The sequence below is a fragment of the Callorhinus ursinus genome, unplaced genomic scaffold (assembly GCF_003265705.2).
Source record: "Callorhinus ursinus isolate GAN/ISIS: 27379988/994484 unplaced genomic scaffold, GSC_fseal_2.0 scaffold9, whole genome shotgun sequence".
Taxonomy (NCBI): Eukaryota; Metazoa; Chordata; class Mammalia; order Carnivora; family Otariidae; genus Callorhinus; species Callorhinus ursinus.
The window spans coordinates 31,931,677-31,952,780 of NW_027397071.1; positions in this window are offsets into that span (position 1 = coordinate 31,931,677).

The following is a 21,104-nucleotide window of genomic DNA, read 5'->3' on the forward strand; positions in this document are numbered from 1 at the left end:
AAATTGCCCAAGGGTATAGTACCAGTAAGTGGCAGAGCCGGGCGAAGTTGATTATTAAGGTGATCTTTGTTTTACTTGAGGCCTTTGCCCTCAAGCAGGTGATGGTTTAGATGTTATTTAAGACATGCATACCCACACTAATCAGCTGAACACTGCTTGGCAGTATGTAATCACATGCCCATTATAAAATAAATTCAACATGTTCAGAGACAAGGCAGAGTGGTGCTGGCTGGAATAACTGAAGAGCTTCATGGAGACATGGTAGATCTTGAAGAAAATACAGACTCAGGAGAGAGGAAATAAAGGGGGTTAACTACTGAGAAGAGAAAGTACAGCCTTGAATATCAGGCTGAGAACTATGGAGCTTTCTTCTATAATTAGCAGTGATACAGCAAAGGTATTTGAATAGATAAGTAGCTTGTCACAATAAATAGCTTCTCTGTGACAATTTGTGGAAAGGGTTAGAGTAAGAAGATTGTGGAGGGGTGCCTGGGTGACTCAGTCACTGGGCGTCTGCCTTTGGCTCTGGTCAGGATCCTAGGATCCTGGGATCAAGCCCCACGTCGGGCTCCTACTCAGCAGGAAGCCTCCTTCTCCCTCTCCCACTGTCTCTCTCTCTCTCTCTGTCTCAGATAAATAAATAAAATCCTCACACACAAAAAGAAGATTGTGGAGATTTTGAGTTTTGTTGTATTGGAGAGTAATGACAACGCTTGGCCGTCGAGTTCTTAATGTTTTCTATCTTCCTTTGATCCACAACTGGAACCATTTGGGGCCTGCTCTGGCTGCTGAGCCCTGTCTGGCTCTGGTGAAAGGCTGTGTTTTGGGTCTCCACCCTTTGAATGTATTCATTCCCGGTCAGTGAACCAGAGTGAGCCTGTGTCTGCCTGAAATATGACTGTGCCATGGACTTTGTCTATAAATACCAAGACAGCCCAAGTCTCAGTGTCTTGATAAGCTGCTCTAAGTATCCAGGCTAATTTACTAGCTGATAGATTCTTAATCTATCACTACTGACAAATATGACAAGTATACAAGCTTGAACATATTTTTGGTGGGTCTTATTAAAATGAATCCTAGCAGGATCTTTTTAAAATTTAATATTGCTAGATTTCCTCAGTATTACTTCAGTCAGCTTAATTTTCTTTCTTCTTTTTAAAGATAACAATACAATATTCTCAAACACTGGGGGCATTTGTGTTGCACTGATTTGCTAAAGAACAATGTGAGCATATATCTAAGTAATCCCTGTCAGTTCTTCTTGGAAGCCTTAGTCAGCAGAGATCATTTATACCATATAGAGATGTGGCAAGGAGAGGGGCCCTCAAGTAAACAATTACACTGTCACAATCTGGGGTGATGAGCGTTGAATTTGACCCATGTAGGGCCTGTTAGTTTACATGGGGAAGGACAGTGGTAATAGAGGACCACTGACAGGTGTGTCATGGGGTAACAGTGCTATCAGATTCGATTTTAGAAATCACTCCAGGTTGTGTGGATGAGGAAATAGAGAGGGGTAATAAGGAAGGGGTCTCGGAAGCAGGAGATCAGTTAGGGGCTGTATTCATTAGGGTTCTCCAGAGAAACAGAACCAACAGGATGTGTGTGCGCTTGTGGGTGCGTGTGTGTAGGTGAGACTGGCAAACTAGAGACCCAAGGAAGAGTTGAGGTTGCAGATGAGTCTAAAGGCAGTCTGGAGACAGAATTCCTTCTTTGGGAGACTTCAGTCTTTTTTCTCTTAAGGTTTTCAACTGATTGGTCTACTCACATTAATGGAGGTTAATCTGCTTAATCAAAGCATACTGACATAAATCTTAACTTTATCTAGAAAAATACCGTCGCAGCAACATCCAGACTGGTGTTCAACCAAACAACTGGGTACCATAGCCTAGCTACATTGACACAAAGAATTAACCACCAGAATAGCCAGTGAAATTTTATCCTCCAGGTAGGAGAAGAATCATAACCAGAACTGGGTGAACTTGTTGAGCAATTGGATGAGAGTTGTGAGAGAGCAATCTGAGCATCTGGGGAATAGATCCCTAAAACAGACACTTTCCTGCCAATTTATCCATAGAGATGATCCAGCATCCCTTCCCTCTTCCTCAGTTCCCTTATTCTATCCACTTATTGAGCAACAATGTGCTAGGCAGTCTGCTGGGAACTGGAGACACAGGTTGATGGAACACATTGCTTACCTTAAAGGGTGTTGCAGTCTATTCATAGCTCTTCATTGTAGCTTTGCAGACCAGACTAAGAGCCACTTCACACATTTAGCCATTCTTCATGCCACTCAGGCCTTTCCTGGAAATGAGGGCAAGCATGCATGGCAAAACAACAAGAGCAACAACAAAATGACACAAGCAAACCAAAAGCCACTCAACCTTGTTTCCGCTGTTTCCAGTACCTTTCCATATTTCTGGTGAGGGTGGAGCCTACTTTGCTTTGCTCTTAACAAGGTGGTCACAGACTAATTAGTCCTGCAGAGAAGACCTAGGATGGGGTCTGACCCATTTATGCCTCCTCATTCCTGATGACAAAACAGGCTTACTCCCTGAAACAGGGGTCATGATGTAGGGTTCTATGCATTTTCTGTAAAAATGGAAACTCCACAAACTCTCCTCCTGGTCCCTAAGAGGCTGGCAGAAGTTGCAATCAGAATGACAATAGGATCTAAGAAAAAAAAGCTTCTTTGGGGAATGAAATACTTTAAAACGTTTAGTATAATGTTATATGGGATTCCACATCTGGTTTTTCCACATTTATCATACCAATAAAACATGCACCTGTTATAGTTTTTCATCACAAGCCATATTTCTCATCTGTCTTGTTTGACCTTGTCACATTTCCTTTTTAGCACTCATTTGGATTTTTGTACTGAGTAGAAGTTAGAAGTGATTGCAAAAGAAGGTGATTTCTTTTGACATCTAGTGTATGACCCATTTATCTCCTTATGGAATATAGGGGAAGTATTAGAGGGGAGCACTAGAGAATAAGAGATGTTTGTACAAATATACAGGACTCCAGTTTCCTCTTAGGTCTGTCTTAGTGATCTTAGCCAAAAAATATGGTGTAATTGTGTGGACGTTTGGATCTGGAGATTTGGTATGCCTTATGGGAGGGACAGAGTAAGAGGCAAACTGTTTTCTGGATTCCTAGGTATAGGCCTTTTTAAATTCTGTTTTTCATTTTTGTTATGGAAAATTTCAAACATACAGGAAAGTAGAGAGAAGAGTATAAAGTACCTCATGTTTCCATCATATAGCTTCAATAGTCATGAACAAAGGGATAAACTTATTTTATCTATACCCTTTTTGCTCCCGCAATCCCCTTTGGAGTATTTTGAAGCAAATCCTAAATATGTCATTTCATCTGAAAACATACACACACACACACACACACACACACACACAGACATATACATATATATATATATACACACACACACAGACATATATATATATAGCCCTAGAAGATAAATACTTTTTTAATAACAAAACTAAAATACTATCATCACACCTAAAACACAATTCCTTAATATCATTAAATATCTAGTCAATACTCAAAATTTCCTTGATTGCATCATTTGTTCAACTCAGAATCCAAAGAAGTTCCAAATACTGCATATAATTCGTATTTCTTAAATGTCTTTAAATCTAACCCCTAATTTTTTACCACCTTTTTAATTTACATGTTGAAGGAACTGGGTCATTTGTCATGTAGAGCAACTCATACTCCTGATAAGCTGATTGAATCCTATGATGTCACAGAATGTATTTCTCTCTCTCCCTACCGGACCCCCAAATTGTATTTCCTATAAAGTACAACTGGAGGCTTGATCAGATTTGGGTTAGAGTTTATGACAGGAATACTTCATAGGTGGTATGGGGAATGATCTGCCAGCATCACGTCAGGAAGCATATCCTGTCTCCCTACCCCTCTTTGGGTGGCGCTGAGATTGATTGATGGGCTTAGGTATTGTCAGGCTGGTCCATTATTATCAAATTTCCCACTTAACAGTGGCCAATGACCACTCCCTAGCCCTAGATATATTTTCATTAGATATTGCGAAGTGGTCATATGCTATGTCTATCATTCCTTCTTTGGTCAGTGGCAGACTCTTTGGTTGGTTCCAAAGTCTTTTTGATGTGACCAGATTTTTTAACACAAAAATTAAGAGTTAAATGTTTGTAAAGGATGGAAACATACTCAACACTATAACACTGAAAGGGAAATTCAAAAGCATTGATAGTTTCTTAAAGCAGTGGTTTGACTTGCCAGGACTTCAGGGAAAATTCTAATAGTTGAATGTTAAAACCACAAATACAACAAAAGACAAAAAGTGGGAAATAAGATGCGCACTGATAAGAGGAACACTTGAAAAATAGTTCCAAGTTCTAATAGTTCTATGCTACTGAAAAAAAAATTAGCAACTCGAAACTAACTGGTAATTCAATTTCAAGGTGTTAAGCCAAATTAGAAAGATGAACATAAAACTCTTTTTACTGTTTTTCTTTTGATCCAACAGAGTTTGTGTCTGGATAACTCTAAAACAAAGGCACATTTTTATTTTGGTTTAAAAAAATTAAAGGCTGAAATGCATATATTTAGATAGTGATATCATATTTAAATATGATATAAAGGTAAGCATGATATACATGGCTTACTTTTTGCCTTTCTAAGTGATTTCAATAATTGTGGTTTATAGACATGTAATACATCAGAGTCATTTCCCAAGGTTTATTATCCTGACTTTGTAAATTTTCCTTTCAATATGGCAGCTGTTTACAAGATCTATCTGTGTCAACTTTTGCTAAAATGGAACCAAACCTTATCTGAATGTTCTTCTTCTTACCTACATTTATCAGATGTGAGGACAGCACTTTAGTTTGCCATTTAACACATTAGGCACTGGTGGTCACATCTGTAGTGTTAAGAAACTTGACTTGTTCACTCTAATGTTGTGTAAGTTGGGGAGAGAGAGGGAAAGACAGAAAAGCTGTTCAGTAACTTTGAAGCTCCATGCATGTTACGTATCCATTTAATCTCATATTTGGGTGGTTAGGATAACATTTTATAAATACCACTGAATTTCCACTCTTGTTGGATATTTTCACCACGACTAAGTGTTGAAGTCATCATAGAACCATATTTGGTAAATATTGTTGTAGTCATTTTGGAGACAAGGAAATTGAGACTAGGAGCATAATCTGTGCAAGTTCAAACAGCTAACAAGGAACAGAGCCAGAATTTGAAACCACACATCTGTCCAATTCACAAGCGGGCTTTTCCCCGCTATGTCATCTGCCTGCTAGCCATGTCCAAAAAGGGGGTGACAAGCAAACTAGATCAGTTTTCAGAAAATATGCTCTATTAATCATTTAGTATAGATTTTATACTTACTGGATGTCACCATAAGCTTTTTTCTTTGTGAAGAATACACGGTCTAGGAGATAGGGTCTGCCAAGAAGGTGCACACTGCCTGACTTGTGTCCTCATTGGAAATATTATAGAATGTAGAATTATATAAAATAGGGGTAACTTGGTATGGTGTTAGGTGAAATGGAATTCTGTAAGCTCTGGCTCAAGCAAAAAGTCAATACATTAAGAGCCAGGAATCACCAAGGAGCAATGTGCTTGGAAACTCAATACAGTAATAAGTAACTCAGTATTGTGTCCATGAAAGATCCCTTATTGTCCACCAAAAAATGTTAATGCACTGTTCCTTGGTGTCAGTCCTGCATCTTAAAATATCACATAAAAGATAACAGTGAGAGAATTTTTTCTTCCTTGAAATTTGCCACACAGCCTTGATCAAGGCAAAAACTCTATGGGATTATCTAACAATTCTGGATGCTTTGTTGAAAGATTGAAATTACATTGAGTCTATTCAGGATATGCATTTTTGTGTGAGGCTTATAATCACACACCCATAATTAAAAATTAAAAGAATAAACAAGAATGGAATCTTGTCATTTGTGACAACATGAATGGATCTTGAGGGCATTTGCTAAGCGAAATAAGTCAGATGAAGAAAGACAAATACTGTATCATCTTACTTATATGTGAAATCTAAAACAAACAAACAAATTAATAGACACAGAGAATAGATGGGTGGTTGCCAGAGGTGGGAGTTAGGGAGTGGGTGAAATAGGGCAGGGAGCGAAAAGGTACAAACTTGCAGTTATACAATAACTAAGTCATAGGGATGTAATGTACAGCATGGAGACTATAGTTAATATGATTGTCTTGCATATTTGAAAGTTGGTAAGAGAGTAAATCTCAACACAAGTAAAAAAAATTCTGTGACTATGAATGGTGATGAATGTGAACTAGATGTATTGTGGTGATCATTTCGCAATACATACAAATGTCGAATCATTATGTTGTACACCTGAAACTAATATAATGTTCCATGTCAATGATACCTCAATAAAAAAATAAAGAAAATAGACTCGTTCTCCCTATACAAAATACTTTGTCGCTATTATTAAGTCAGCATATATGTGGTGATTATGAACATAGTCAATGATAATAGACCCTTTGTGTTTCATAGTTTCGTACAGCCTGGCACTGGCCTACCTTAATCAAGACTCTTGATGATATCATGTGTTTAGGAGTGCCTACTATATGCTAGGTTCCTGCTAGGCTGTGGGCAAACAATGAGGGATAAGACAAAATGCTTCCTGGCCTTGGGTCACATACTACAGCTGAAGACAGCTATATGAACAATCAATTATAGTATTGTATAATAAGTGTTTTGACACTTTCAGAAACATGTAACCATCATCAAATGTAGCCTGGGGCAGGAGTGAAAAGAGGGTTCTGAGAAGGCTTGTAGGAGAGAGTGACACAAGTTATGAGAGAAGGAAGTTTGGAGCTGGTCAGATGAGAGAGTGTAGTTAGAAGGGGCAGGTAGGTGAGGCATGCATGTACCAGACAAAGTAAGTAACATCTGGGAAGGCCTAGAGGCTAGTGAGAGCATGGGGACTGTCAGGAAGGTGGGAAGGAGGGTGAGGGGAAATACATAGGGCGGGCCTGGAAACCGGTAAGTGAAGAGATAATCAAGAAGAGCCTCGTAGACCACATTTTGATGACTGGACTGACCATGAGGACAACTGAAGAGAAGTGAGGAAGGGGATGAGGTGGCCCAGTTTGTGTTTTAGAAGGGCCATCTGGCTGCTAGGGTGAGAATGGAGGGCAGGAAATAGAACCACCTGGGAGGCTTCATAGCAATCCAGGTGAGAGATGATGGTGGCCTCACCTGGAGGACAGAGAGTAGTGAAGATAATGGGCGGAAATGGGCAGGTTTGGTAGTTGACAGGACATGGTGCTTGTTGGAAAGGGTGGTAAGAGAAAAAATAGAGTCCAGGGTGATGCCTGGTTTCTGACCTGGGTGACTAACTGAGGCAGTGCAGCTACAGATAACAGGACAAGGAACTGGTTTGCAGGGGAAGGTGATGAGTTCATTTCTGGACGTGTTAGGTTTGAAGTATCAGCAAATCGATCCTCTTCATTTTCTAGTATTTTCTAAAGAATGAGCTGAGTGTCCCTGTGAAATAACTGGGATAGATAAACTCACCTGACTGTCTATGTAGGAGCAATGGCATTTAGAAAAAGTCCTAAAAAAGCTGACTTTCTGATGCTTCTCTTTTACACTGACCACAGATACATATGTGGGCCCTCAGCATTCATGAAGAATGCATTCAAATGGTCCCTTTGATAATTCTAGGTGGTTAAGAACTATAAAAAGAGAAAAGCTGAGGTGGCAGTGACTGCTAAGGATTCACTTCTCCAGCAACCCATACCTCCTCTGCCTTCCTCTTCTTCCGATCAAGGGTTTGATTGGGAAAGACATGGAGCAGCCCTCAGGTGATTGTGACTCACTCCCTAGGACATGGGAGGCTGTGGGGGCTCCCTGAAGACAGTGACTGTTGGGCTTATTTATTTTTAAAAATAGTTTTATTAAGATTTCATTCACATGCCATACAATTTACACATTTATTTAACATTTATTTATTTATTTTTATTAAGACTTTTGTTTTAATTCCAGTATAGTTAACATGCGGTGTTATACTAGTTTCAGGTGTACAATAGAGTGATTCAACAGTTCCGTACGTTACTTGGTGCTCATCATGGTAAGTGTGCTCTTGATCCCCATCATCTATATAACCCATCCCCCCACCAATCTCCCTTCTGGTGACCACCAGTTTGTTCTCTATAGTTAAGAATCTGTTTCTTGGGATGCCTGGGTGGCTCAGTCTGTTTAAGTGTCTGCTTTCAGGTCAGGTCATGATCCCCGGGGCCTGGGATCCAGCCCCATGTCAGGCTCCCTGCTCAGCGGGGAGTCTGCTTCTCCCTCTTCCTCTCCCTCTGTGAGTGCTCTCTTCTCTCTAATTAATAAATAAAATCTTTTAAAAGAAAGAATCTGTTTCTTGGTTTGTCTCTCTCTCTTTTTTTTCCCTCCTTTAAAAAAAAGAATCTGTTTTTTGGTCTCTCTCTCTTTTTTTCCCCTCCTTTGCTCATTTGTTTTGTTTCTTGAATTCCATATATGAGTGAAATCCTAGGGTATTTGTCTTTCTCTGACTGACTTATTTAACTTAGCATTGTACTTTCTAGCTCCATTCATGTCATTGCAAACGGCAAGATTTCATTCTTTTTTATGGCTGAATAATATATACATTTATATATATATATATACCACATCTTCTTTATCCATTCATCAGTCGATGGGCATGGGCTGCTTCCATAATTTGGCTATTGTAGATAATGCTGCTATAAACATTGGGGGGTGTATATCCCTTTGAATTAGTATTTTTGTATTCTTTGAATAAATATCTAGTAGTGCAACTGCTGGGTCATAGGGTAGCTCTATTTTCAACTTTTTGAGGAACCTCCACACTGTCTTCCAGAGTGGTTGCACCAGCCTGCATTCCCACCAACAGTGCAAGAGGATTCCCCTTTCTCCACATCCTCGCCACCACTTCCTGTCAAGTCACACATTCAGTGGTTTTTATTATAGTCACAAGCATGTGCAACAATGACTGTACATAGTTAAAGGATAAGGGGTTTGTTCTTGAAGTCATGAAAATGTTCTAAAAGTTTTCATGACTTCAAGAACAAACCCCTTATCCTTTAACTATCACCTCTTTATTCCCACTCTCCTTTAGTTTTAGGCAATCATTACTTTATTTTCCATCTCTGTAGATTGCCCTGTTCTGGAATTCAAATGGATGGAGTCTCATGTCATGAGATCTTTTGTGACCAGCCTCTCACTGAGCATAATGTTTTCAAAGTTCATCTATGCTGTTTCTCTTTTTATGGCTAAATAATATTCCATTGTATGGAGGCTCCACATTTTGTTTATCTCTTTGTTGATAGGCATTTGGGTTGTTTCCACCCTTTGGCTATTATGAATAGTGCTGCTAAAACATCTGTGTATATAGTTACTGCTTTTTATTCATCTGTGTGCCTCTAGGCTTAGCGTCAGGAAGAATGAACTTTTCTGCCACTGATATCAACTCAGAGATCCTCCCTAAGGGCAGCTATGGTCTGCAGCTCTCAGGCAGCCTTCAGAACCGAGGCACAACTGTGAAGCAGGAACATTTATTCTTGTTTCTCAATACCTTGATGTATGTGCCCTTTTCTTGCCTCCTTTCCTGTTTCCTTCAGTACCCTACAAGTCGGAGGGAGTGTTGATTGCTTTTAAGAACCACTCTTTAGGCTGCCCAAATGTCTGCCACTCCAGCCTGCTCTAATCCATACTGCCATTCTTTAAGGGTGGCTGAACAGCTGATAAATCCACAGGGAGGTGTGAATGAGGCCTCAGACACAAAAATTCTTTTGCCTTTTCACAGAGGGGCATTGGCCCAAACAAATCTCTTATTGTAAGAGGAGAGGTTTCTTTAAAATTTGAGTTTGGGGAGCTTCTAAGTTCTCTAGACTGCATCCAGAAACTCCCTTACCCTGTTATCTCCCAAACTCTCTTCTTCCTGATCCTTGTTAAGTCTGAGACTTAAACCATGAGGCATTACTTGACATGAGTGTCTCAGTAAATTTTATTAAAAAAGTAAAAACTCAAAAGTCATAGGTCACGAATCTGGGAATGGAAACAAAGTCTTTTACTATTTCAAATAATTAATAAAATGAAAATTGGACAATAATGGACCATGTGTTCGTGTGCATGCCATTATGAAAGTTATGATATACGTCACTTGGAGAATGTCCCATTTACTGAGGTTGACCATCAGCTTTGCCTGAATGTGAAGGAAGAATCTGAAACTGTAATCTGTGTACCAACTGTATCCAGAATCACTGTGAGTGTCAGTTTCAGGGGCCCCATTCCAGCTACTAAAGCAAAATCTCCTGAGGATGCCACCCAAGGATCTGCCCTTTGAACAAGCTCCTTGGATGATTCTTATACACATTCATGTATTAGGGCCATTCAAAAATATCAGGGCTTCAATTATACACATGCTAGGTAAGTAGTGGTTACCATACTATTTTTCATCTAAACTTTGGAGAGTAAAAGGAGGTACTATTAATCATTATGGGGAGAATGTAAGTGTAAACCAGGACTACCCTTGCAAACCAGAACGCAAAGTCATCTTGCAAATACATAAATGCCACCCTGTCCAGGTGAGAACTTATTCTGCTGTCTTACTCTACTTTTCCAGTTCCCCGGGGCTGCATTCTCAAAGCTTATTTCGTGAGTGCATGCCTACAAGCTTCCTGCTCTTGCTGATTGCATGTCCCCTACATGCAGTCAACTTTACTGTGGGTAGTCATCAGTGTTACCCCCTGGTCCCGGGGCCTCTTCTCTTTTTGACATAGACCAGCCTGAACTTTCGGTCGGCCTCGTGGTTGGGTACAGTCATGGATCTGCAATGGAAGGAATGTTGAGTCACCATGGGAAATCCAGCAAAGTTCCCTACACTTGCAGTGCCGAAGAACTAGGGATATGAGGAGCATCTTTTCAGTTCCGCCAAACCTGCTGTACTACTGAACCTTATTTGGTGTTCAGTGTCCACTATATTGCCATTAAGGGTCTAGTAGGACTCAGATGTAATTCTGAATTTGTTATCCTAGAGGCCAAATGTGGTATCCAGTAGTACATACAGGCTCAGAATTGTACCTGTCTTCCCCCAAGTGATTCCCTCTTCTCCCATCTGTGTCTAATTTATAGAGAACTTTCAGATACTTTGTTATTTGGTATTTGTATTAGTTCCCATGGCTTCTGTGACAAATTGTCATAAACTTGGTGGCTTAAAAACAACAGAAATAAGTTCTGTCACTGTTCTGGAGGCCAGAAGTCTGACATCAGTATCACTGGGTGGACATCAAGGTGTCAGCAGGGCCACACTCCCTCTGAAGCTTGTAGGGGAGAATTTGTTCCTTGCTTCTTCCAGCTTCTGGTGGCTTCCAGCCCTTCTTATGGAGCATCACTGTGGTCTGAGGCCAGCATCTTCAAATCCCTTTGTCCTCATCTTCCTATATCCTGCTTTTCTCTGTGTGTCTAATCTGTCTCTGCTTTACTCTTAGGAGGATATGTGTGATTGCATTCAGGTCCCCCCCCCCAGTCCCCGCAGATAATCTGGGATAATCTCCCCATCTCAAGATCTTTCCTTTAATCACACCTTTATAGACACTCTCTCTAAATACGATAATATTTACAGGTTCCCGGGATCAGGACCTGACATCTTTTGAGCCGTGATCAGCTCACCACCACAATCAGCAAGTCTTTGTGGGTGCTGAGAGCAGGCATGCATCATCATCTTCATTTCATAGTCAAGACTGACGTGGAGGTTCAGAGAATTTAAGTGACTTACACAAGGTCATGAGCCTGTCTGATGGCAGACAAGGAAGTAGAAATAGCTGTGCAAGTCCCTCTAAGCTGTGCTGATTCCCCAAGGGGGTCCGGAGGATAGATGGCATGCGGTCCACCTCCTTGCCTCCCTGTGCACCATTGGACAATGTGCTTCAAAAGTCTAGCACAAAAAATGACTCTTGGGCCTGACTCGACGGTGGAAATCTTAGTCTGTGTCAGACTTTCCTGGCATCATTAGGAACCAGGAAAATGCCTGGTGTGGAAATCTAGGTCCACCTGCGCCATTAATGAGTTGTATGAGCTTGGGCAACTTTCTATGACCTTCTGCTTTTCAGATTCCTAATATTTAAGACAAGGGGATTGGGCTAGGAGATAACGTGTTAAAATATAGATACCACTGAATGCCCACAATGTACTTAGAATCTCTATGCTGGGCTAAGAACTTGGCTTAAATCATTTCATACACTCCTCACAAACAACCTGATGAGAGAGACATATAATTATGTACATTTTACTGATAAGGCTTAGAAAGATTGGACTATTTGACCAAAGCCACACTGTAAGCCAGTGGTGGACCCAAATGTGATCTACCTGTCTGACTCCAAAGTCTTCTGACCATCTGCCCCTTCATTCTCACCATACTCCCCATCCATAGGACTGTGATACCATGATGCTTGCATGGCACATTGGTCTGGGCCATAAAATGGCCCCTACATAATATAACTTACTTGTCTCTGATATTTTCCAAGGAGCTAGCTGATGGCTGGAAGCCAGATGCAGCATAGTCCTTTACTCAGGATATTGTGTGAGAGAGATGTGGTTCTGAGCAAAACTAGGAATTTCCAGGGGAAAGTCCCTCATGGGACTGTCACAGAAAGTAGAACTCTGTGGAACAGAGGCAAATAATGGTCTACTTTTATAGGCTCAACAGCTCGTACTCAGTAAGCATTTGTATCTCTTTTGGTCTATAAAACCTAGGTGATTTGTCTCTGTGACTTTTGAGGCAGCTTTGTAGAACCATTGCACATCAGGGTTGCAAGAAGCCCTGGGGGGCAGGGTCGTCTCACCTCCACATTTTGTATTTGAAGGAGTGGAGGCATAATTAAAGGAAATTCATTTATCCAACAGACATTTCATGAGAACCTGTGTTTCAGATATAGCGCTGAACACCAGGATACAGAAACAAAACAATACGATCACTGTTCTAGAATCTCTGTGCTTAGCGGGTGAGGAAAGCTCATAAACATACAATTTCAATAAATATGGTAAACACTGCAATTGTGCTGAGAATTCTAGGGGATCCCGAGGGAGTCAACAGAGACTGATGTATGAGCTAGAAGAAGAAAGTAGGAAAAGACAAAACCGGCAAAGGGGAGAGGATCCCGGAGGGGTCAAGTGTGTTCAGGACAGTGAGAAGTGTGTGATGCTGGGACCCGAGGTGATGTGAGAGGATTCGCAGGGGCTGGCGTGCCACTTGCCCAAAGTCAAATAACTTCTGGTCTGTTGAGATTGAAGTACTTCAGCCTATACCCTCAAGTAGGTTTTAATGACATTTTCCTTTCACTGGGCCTATTTTGTGCATTTTGGTTTTACTAGGCTAGACTTGGCATCCTTCACCAGAGGCACGGGATCACTTTCACATGCTGCAGAACTTCTTAGGGCATCCCCCAGGTCTGCTGACCACATGGAATAGTTTTGTGATGTGTGGGAATCAGCTCAGACTCTTGTACCTTATTTTGTTTCCGTTTCTAGCCTGCAGCAAAGTCAGAGCCCCTGCCCAGCGTGGAGGCCTCAAGTTACACCATGATCCTGAGAGTACCTGGTACATCTGTGTGTGCACATAGTTGAAAATGCCTTCTGAATAAAATCATTGTTTTTTAATCACCAAAGAAGAATAACTGAGAATTCAGATTTGCGAATGTTTTGTCTCCCAGAAAAAAGAGAAGAAGGAGGGACTGCTCCTTCTGGTCATTTCAAGTTTAATCCACTGCCCTTTTTATCCAGCTTCCAGGTTTTTCCTTAAAATTCACTGACCACAAGTTGGTTTCCCCATCCCCATGGTGCCTATGTATATCTGATGTACTTTTACTGGCTGGCTGAGCAGTATGATGGAAATGGAGGTGAAGATCCACGGCTATGAGTGGTCCCATGGCATTCCCTTGTCCCTTAAAATTGGTGGATCCTGCCAAATTCCTTTCCATTAATTATAATAACAATAATAACAAAAGCTTCTTTGAGGGTCTCCTCTCTGCCTTTATAATGCTGTTCTTTCTCTCCTATATTCCCCTTAGGATATTTTCTACTTAATGAGATGCAGTGATACATATTCTTCCTTACTGTTTCTCTTCGGGCTGAATGTGATTTTTTTGTACCTACAAAGGCTCCACAGTTTGAGTCCTGAGTGCCAAAAAAAGATTCCTTAAAGAAGAAGAAAAGCAAATACTGAGGCCGAAACTGTGAACTCTGGAGAACTACTATTTTCTTCCTTTAGCATGTATTGATGACCTATGCTAGATTTTGAGGGCATAAAGATAAATCAGCCTATGTCCACAAGGAAGTGAGTTGCCTGAAGAAAGCTAATGAGTAAATGCCCAGACACACAGAAAGCCCCAAAGGGCTGTGGGAGCATGGGGGAAGGGCCAAGGAGCCTGGGTAGAAGGTGGGAGAACAAAGGGAATCCATTTCCAGAGATATGCTGAGTTGCTTCTTAAAGAATAGAATTGAATAAATACAGGGTGGAAAATTAAGAAGAAGTTGGAGGAGAGAAAACAGGAAAGAGGAGAGGTGGCACAAAGGCTGGTGGAATAGAAAGGAACATCATTTACAAAGACCTGGAGGTCAGCAATTAGGTGGCATGCAAGAGCACATGCAAAATGGCGTGTTAAAGAGAGGATAAAGATTTCAACTCATACTACTGGGAGCCTACTAGATAGCCTTTCATATACTGTCATCTTACAAATGGTTGGCTGAGTACCTGTGGTAGATATTACTGTATCTAGAGAAGAACACTCTAGGCTGAGGACACAAAGTCACTTTTGAAGTCCTACACCCACCTAGTTAAGTGAAGGATCTGGGACTGTGATTTCACTCCTCTTGGCGTTTGGTCCACACACATCACAGCTGCCTCACACACATTTGCAGAAGCCCTCGTCAGGCACCCTTTTCCAAAAGGAAGGCCCAGCAGCGCGATATAAATTAACAACCACGTTCGCGAGGACTTTCAGGAAACTTCTGTAATGTGTGTGGTTATAGGTAAGAAATTGAGGAAGCAAAAAAAGTGGCTCTTTAAAGGAGGGCACTGGATGAGTGAAAAAGAGAAACCAAGGATGAAGGAGGTTAAGGAAAGGAAGAAAGTAATTAGAGTTCAGTGAGCTAAAGATACAATTTGAAGACTTTACAGGAAGGAGCCAAGGTGGGAATGGAAGAGATTAGATTGCAGGGTTTCTATGGGCTGGTGAAAGCTTTAGGGTAAATCAAAGGACTGTTACCAATTCAATAGAATTTTATATTATTTTAGGAAATCGAGTAACAGTCCATTAGCTGCAAAGCCCAGGATCAAGAAGAGAGCTAAAAGACAGGGAAAGTTCTGGAAGCCTCATATATCTAAAAGCTTTGGCCCAGAAATATGTTGATGCTATAAGGGTCTCAGAGATCATCTCCTATGACTTCTTGACTTTGCAGCTGAGGAAACTGAGGCCAGAGAAATGGTGTTAATTCTACATGTGATTGAGCCCACCTCTAAGCAAACACTTGATGATAAGCTTCAAACAGTCAATTCAATGGTCTTTGCAAGAATGTAAATATTTCAGGCCAGGGCGTGGGCTTCCAAAAGTCGTTAGAGCACCAACCCTCTCTACTCACAGACCAATCACAGAACATGAGGTACAGAATCAGGGACCTGAATTGCAAAGAACATTGGGAAGAGATACAGAAGTGTGACCCAGAGAAGCAAGCACTAGGAGGAAATGACATCACCACAGAGGATTGGGACGTGAAGAAAGGACAAGTGGTGGTAAGGATGAGAACGGAGAAACACAGAAGCAAGAGAAAGGGCTGGACTGTTGTTAGTAGACATGTCAGAGAGACTCTTTAGCTTTATGGAGAGTAAGTCCTCACTTATACTTTGTTAAAACATTTTTTAAAAAATAACAAAATGTGGACGTTTTAACAGGATAAGGCAGCATGGGCCAGCGGGGCGGTGGCAGGCTTTGACCTTTGTCACTCCTGACTTGAATGCCGGACTTGGACGCTGTGTCAGTGTTCAGTCAAGAAAACATGAACCACCGAGGTATTCTGACAGAGATAAGTTACTTTAGGAAAGCTGTTAAATATATTATTGAAAGATGGAAAAGCCTAAAATGGAACACCAAGGTAACACCAAGGAGCCATGGCTCCTTGGGCTGGGGGAACAAAATGAAGGGGTTGGGTGGGAGGGGAAGGTGGGGGAGAGGGACTTCAGAACTTAGAAGCTTAAGGGAGGGGCCCTCACAGAGACTTCTGAGAAGGGGTCTGCTCAGCTGGTACTGGGCTGGTGCCCTGCAAAGCTGGGACTCAGACACAGGGGAGGGTGTACCATCTGGTTCTGATATTGGGAATGGGGTTGAGATGACGCTGACTTCAGGATTGGAGGGGAAAAACCACACAGATATCAGAACCAATTACTGCTACTGGGAGCAGCTAGTGTCAGGGTGGGGAAGCCACTGCTGGAAGGTGTCGATAGGAACAGTAAGAGAGGGCAGGGGGTGTGGACCTTATTCCTTGTCCAAGCCTCCGGACTCATTCTTAAGTCCCCTAATGGCAGAACTAAACAAAAAGCAATCTGAAATGGAAAAGTATGGTTTGCAGAGTCTCAGTCCCAAATGTGATAAAGCAGAGAATAGAAGAGTGGGTTTGGTACCCAAAGGCTGTTGCTTAAAACTAACAAGCCCCTCGGTAGCCCTGTGAACCCCATCTGCTTAGACCTCTGATCCTAGAAACTAATCAATCTCCCCTGACGCTATAATCCCTTCTGCTTCTAACCCTTTATCCCTCATTCCCTTTATGGAAAAACTCCTCAAAATTGTTGTCTGGTTTCAGTGTCTCCACACTTCTCTTGAGACTTTTCCAATCGGGCTCCCATCTGTAGCGCTCCCTCAGAACCAACTCATTTTCCATTCCAGAAGACTCTTCTTCCTCCAGTTGTGGTTCTCAGTTTTACCAATGGGATGGTTTTAGGGGTACATTCTTCTAAAAACTCATTGCTCTCTAAAGAAAAGCTGTAGAGGTCAGAAGGTCAGAAAGAAGGTAAGACCTGACCAGAAAAGCTCATGGAGGAAAAAATAAAAGATAAACCCTCCCACTTCTTATTTCATACCATGTTTTTAGATTTGCAGAAAGTAAGTACATCATGTAGACAGAGAATGTTCAGAATCACTCTGAATATTATCTTGAGGAGAATGTTAACGCTAGCCCTGGCTGTTCAAATGGTTCATTTTTGGAGGCTGATTAGGGGTTTAGGGAAGTGAAGAAGAATCTGACCTTCTTTTTAAAAAGAGGGAAAGTATTAATGATGAAACTTGTCCTTCATTCTGCTCCCTTTCTTTGACAATATCACCATCTCCTCACTCTCCAATTTACCAATGCGATTTAGGCTGCAGAGAAATCTGAATAGCCATTCTGATTTCACAAAGAACTGTTGTTAGGGGTAAATCCTACCGTTTCAATCTCTGGTCCAGAAAACCCACCAGAGCTGAGCAGCACTGAAGCCGCTTTTAATCCACAAATGACACTAATCTGAGTTCTGTATTCATGGGGAAAACACACAGGCACCCTGGAACCAGAAATGCAGATATTTTCTTACAAGTAAGTAGTTTGAATATAAATTTTGAAAGGCTGGAGAAGATTTCTTTGGAAGAATCCTTACAAACACCTTTTCTACAAGAGCAATCCTCACCCACCTGCACCCCCTTAAGTCCTCCTGGAAACCTCTTTCAACTCTTCTTCCTGAATTGTTGATTTGATGCTACAGCTCAGATATTTGTCCCAAATCCTGGAAAGCATATCTTGATCTTCATCATCTGTTGGAAATGAGGTTTAATGTAATAAATAAGACTACTGTGAAGCTGGAAGCAATCTAAGTGTCCATCTTTGTTTTTTTTTAAAGATTTTATTTTTTTATTTGAGAGAGAGAGAGAATGAGAGATAGAGAGCACGAGAGGGAAGATGGTCAGAGGGAGAAGCAGACTCCCCGTTGAGCAGGGAGCCTGATGCGGGACTTGATCCCTGGACTCCAGGATCATGACCTGAGCCGAAGGCAGTCGCTTAACCAACTGAGCCACCCAGGCGCCCTAAGTGTCCATCTTTGGATGAATGGATAAAGAAAATGTAATATTATAACAGGGAATATTATTCAGCCATAAAAAAAGAGAATCTTGCTATTTGCAACAGCATGGATGGACCTTGAGGGCACTATGCTAAATGAAGTAAGTCAAACAGAGAAAGACAAATACTGTATGGTCTCACTTATATGTTGAATCTAAACAAGAACAAAAACAAAAGAAAAAAAAACCCACACCCCTTCCCCAAACAAAACAAAAAACCAAACTCAAATAGACTGAACAGATTGATGGTTGCGAGGGGCAGGGTTTAAAGGAAGGCAAAATGGGTGAAGGTGGTCAAAGGTACAAACTTCTGGTTACTAAATAAATAAATCCCAAGGGCCTGATGTTCAGCATGGTTACCATAGTTAATAATACTGTATTGTATATTTGAAAGTTGCTAAGAGTGTAGATCTGAAATGTTCTCATCACATGAAAAATATATGTAACTATGTGTGGTGATGGATGTTAACCAGACAAGCTACACAAGCTAGACTTGTCATGGTGATCATTTCACAATATATACAAATATTGACTCATTATGTTGTATACCTGAAACTAATATAATGTTATATGCCAATTATGTCTCAATACAAATAATGTTATGAAAGAAACTGGACGATTGGAAGCACTTGGTAAATGCTTGTTCATCCTAGCCGTAAAGCTGTACCCTTAGTATATGTATTGACAGATGAATTTTAGGAGTCTGTGTGTTGTCTTTGCTCCCAAAAAATCTTCAGGAAGGCTATTGGGCTTGGCATGACAGCTTCAGCTGAACGTCTGAGGATAGCCTGGCTTGCTCCACATTTCCAGGGAGTTGTAGTCTCTTCAGGGAGAGATGCTATCAGCCTCAAGGCAACCCCTGGCCCTTTCTGTTTTTATTCAGGTACTAGGTAAGCTACCAAAGGGCTCTCCACACTGCAATGAACATTCAGACTCCTAAACTGGCCTAAAATTGCTTCAGAAAATGAGAGCATCAAAGAGGTTCTGATGTCCTCATGGAGGTAAGTGACTGTGGTAAGACGCAAAGTTAACATGAGAGTGTGTAACAGAATAAGAAAATGTATTTATTTCTTCCTATGGCTATAGACACATAGACTTTTAAAAATAGGACTAAATTCTGGCTTGTGAACCATAATGAGAGTAATGTCAACCAGTTACCACTAATATATATAGCAACCAGCTTTAAGTACCCCAGATTAAAAAAGCACTTTAAATAATATGTAAGATTCATCTATTTCATCTTTTAATAATTCTATGTTACAAACAGTTCTATTGTACTGTGCAGGCAACACTCTTTCAACATCTATAGGATAAATTATTTAATCAATATTTTAATTACCACCACCCTCATTTGGGTAGATGGGAATGTAATGTTTATAAGACCCCTTTTTTTAAAAAAAGACTCTTGAAAAAACAGTCTAGGATTGACTATGGTTATTTTGAGAGCCCTCCTGGGCAATATTCTTTGATTGCGTTCCACAGGTATTTTAATCTTGTCATTTTTGCTCAAGGGCCAGCAACAGTTCTCTATTGATCCTTATATTCCATACAAGGGTCTTCACCTACTGCCGGCTGCTCAGCCCGTCTTTCAAATCTAATTTTCATTATAACTGAACACTAACACTCTGATTTGTCAAGTTAACGTGCCTCTTACTTCCTTAAAAGCCAATTACAAAATTAAAGTGTTTCTTTAGAAAGGACATCTGAATCACACACTCCCTTATTTTCAGATAAAGACAGGCTAAGATTGGCTGACTCAGATGGCTAGTTACGAACAGAAGGGGACTTGGGCCCAGGTCACCTTACGCTACACTTAGTTATAATTCTCCCTGACTGTGCTACCTCCTGACTCTTATTTTCACCTTTGTGCTCCTGATCAAGAATGACACTGCCCCAAATGCCATCTATTTTCCTTTTTAAGATGTATGTCTTTCCATTGTTCCAGAACACTGTTTCAAAACTCAGCTCTTCTAGAACCCCTGCCCTTTAACCCCAGGTGGCTCTCACATAGTTTTATCTCATGTCAAAATATCCCCCCATATCCTCCCAGCCTCTCCTACTGCAAACACTTCATTCATGTCAAACTAATATGACTTTGGGTTATTCCACTTCCTAATGTTATTATGTGATTTTTGGTTCTGTAATCATGAACTCCTTGATAGAGTCTTCTCCAACCATACCTCCTATCCTGGTGCCAAACACAGTGGTTCTTTACACGGACAGAGTTTGACATCTATTGACAGTACAGCAGAAGGGCAGGGGGCAATTCCCTCAACTTGTCTACATCCTATTGCTTTTAGAACACATAGAATTCTCTATTGATGCAGTGTCTGTTCAAAGCTGTCCATACCGGGCCAAATATATTCTATGTCAATTCTTCTTGGCCTTGGAGTGGTGACATGGTTGAAAGGTATATGTGAGTAAGTTATCATTAATAATAATTATAGCACTGACATTTACAAATGATTTACATATTTTTTGAACACAGAAAATTCAAAGTTATCTCTATAATATTACCTTTACCACTTACATTCTTTTTTTTAAGAATTTATTTATTTACATAGAGAGAGAAAGAGAGAAACATAAGCGGGTGGTGGTGGTGGTGGTATAGAGGAAAAGTGTGGCTCAGCAGGGAGCCTGACATGGAGTTCAATCCAGGCCATGACCTGAGCTGAAGGCAGACACTTAACCGCCTGAACCACCCAGGTGCCCCATCACTTACATTCTTGAATGTTTATAAAGGGGTAGAGTTACAGCTTGAGATTAGCCACTCTTTTTAAAGGTAACCTGATAGGACACCTGAGTGGCTCAGTCATTGGGCATCTGCCTTCAGCTCAGGTCATGATCCCAGGGTCCTGGGATCGAGCCCCACATTGGGCTCCCTGCTCAGCGGGGAGTCTGCTTCTCCCTCCCTCTCT